The sequence below is a fragment of the Brassica oleracea genome, chromosome C8, assembly GCF_000695525.1.
Source record: "Brassica oleracea var. oleracea cultivar TO1000 chromosome C8, BOL, whole genome shotgun sequence".
Classification (NCBI taxonomy): Eukaryota; Viridiplantae; Streptophyta; class Magnoliopsida; order Brassicales; family Brassicaceae; genus Brassica; species Brassica oleracea.
The window spans coordinates 21,864,905-21,867,585 of record NC_027755.1 but is presented as its reverse complement, the minus strand read 5'-3'; positions in this window follow the sequence as shown (position 1 = coordinate 21,867,585).

The following is a 2,681-nucleotide window of genomic DNA, read 5'->3' as shown; positions in this document are numbered from 1 at the left end:
TAGATGCTAAAAATAGATGTTGTTGGATGATACATGATTTATTAGATGCTACAAAATAGGTTATGTGTTACAAATTATGTTGCCCTTTTAGAAATGGTTGGTAAGATGGTAAAATATAGATGTCGCTAACTGATAAATTATTTGTTAGACTCTACCAAATATGTTAGCGGGATAACTTAATCATTAGCTATTTATTTTTACATTCTTAACAGTTAACAACTATTGTATCATACATCAACTAGTAAATTACATCTAACTTTATATTTACATGAAAAAATAACATATATTAGATTGATAACACTTTATGAGTAATCACTACAGTATATTTTATTGAATTTTCTAACGCTTTACGTTTAAATATAACTTGCTAACAAAATATGTACTATGTTAAAATTGTGACATGCATTGATTTGTTAAGTGGGAGCATTACCTTTTGGATTGACAAGTTATCTATTAATCATTCAATTTACGTTTACGTAAAAGCTAAGCAGTTAACGTTTTTGTTAACATACTAGTAACGTAAGCTCAGCTTCATGAATGTACTGTGCTTTTTATCATGGAAACAAATTGTAGATTACCGATTTGCTAAGATCCTGCAATCAATCATCACAGTCCTTAATTTATCTCTTGATTTTCAGTTTAGATAGCCTAATATGAAGATTCATAAATTGGGGAATATTTTTTTATCACAACTGGAGTTGATCTTCCATATCACGGAGAGCTTCCCGGAGGCATGTTTTTCCATAATTCCATGATTCACTGAAATTCATAATGCCTTCAGCATTTACAGAATTACTGTTTCAGTGGCAAGGACAAGTTGGCGAGGAGGAGGTCGATGTGTGATTACCGACGAAAATAGAACTGACCCCGGTTGAAAAGATAAAAAAGGTGGTGAATGTGATTTGAGTAGAGAATATCAATCAAAGATGAGATTATCGTAAGAGGGTTGGTTGCCAAAAAAATAAAAGAAAGTGATTGACATGAAGAGTAAAGCTTTCTCCCTCTCACGTGGTCTTTCCAAAAGGGCAAAATAGTCATCTTAAGTTAAATTTACTATAGTAGTTATTAGCTTATAACATGTTAGGGTAGTTTATTAATTTTGGCTTGTTTTGTGTATATAGAGCAAATTGACTCTAGTTTTTTGTAGTTTTATGTTTCCTATATTTCTAAACCAATAAAACTTCAAGAAATACAATTAATGTTTTTAAAATTCATAATTATAAAAAAATACATTTTTTAAACAATTTTAAAAAAAAAAAAAATGGAGTATTTGTTTAGATGAGTAAACAGGGTTTTATATCTTATTTAATGGTAATGGAAATGGTTAGAAAGATTAATCTTTAATCATCTTGCAAAGATTGTTGGCTTGTTGCCTGTTGGTTTAATTGACAGCGACTACCCTCATGCTTATGGAGTACTTACTGCGTCTTTCATCATCCTGCTAAAAATGTTGGTGTGGAAGTAGGAATACAAGACATCAAATGAAAAAACATGTATAGAAATTAAATGCAGAAATATTGTTTGACAGAAAAGTGCCGAAATATTAGAAAAGAGTACGAGTCAATTGTTGATTTGTTAGTGACATTCTATTACGTCCAAGTGTCATTAATGATCAATTCAATAAAATAACGAGGTAAAAATAATTACTGGAAACCAAACATTGATAAGTTTTGTATTTTGGGTTTATAATATTTTAACGAATTGGTATAAAATTCAAAAGATAGTTTATCTTGGGTTTCACTTGACTAAGACATTATACAATATATAACTTTTCTTGTTAAATCTAACAATTTTTACAAATAATTTTTACTATGGGGGTATGTGATAGTTTTGATAAACAGTTTAATTCTTCAGGCAGTGTTAAATATATTCTTTAAGAGAAATCAGATTCACATTTCAATGAATTTCCTTTTCATATAATTTAAAACACAAAATATATAGTTTTTGTTTTCCATATATTCATATTGGGCTAAGACGTTGAATGAAAGTTATATTGGTTATTGTATGTGTTTCAAAAAAAAAGTGTGACAAAGGGCCCGTTTGTTTTTCCATCTGGACGAAGATGAGAGTTTTGTTTGTTTAGGCACTAAAAGTGCAACTCATTCAGATGGATCATCCGGATGACTTTTGGAAATTTAGGCTTAATTTTAAAGTCCATTCAGCTGAACCAATTTGGATCATTTGAATGGAGATGATTCATTCAAAATGGTATAATGTCTATTATACCCCTAATATAATTCACAAATTATAAACCTAAACATAATATCATTTTGTCACAAACGAAAACTGACAAAACTATAAAAACATTTTTTTCCGTGCTAAAAACTACTTTTTCACGCCAAAACCCCAAAACGCATTTTTCCGCTAAAATTGCAAAAAATTGTTTTTCCGTCAAAATTGCAAAAACGTGTTTTTCCGCAAAAACCGAAAACATGTTTTCGTGCCAAAATCACAAAAAAAAATGTTTTCACGCCAACACCCCAAAATACATTTTTCCGTCAAAACACAAAAAAACATGTTTTCCCGCCAAAGTCGCAAACCGTGTTTTCCCGCCAAAATTGCAAAAACGTGTTTTCCCGCCAAAACCAAAAAATGTGTTTTCCCACCAAAACCAAAAAATGCGTTTTCTCGCCAAAACCGAAAATTTGTATTTTCCCGCCAAAACCGAAAAATCTCGTTTT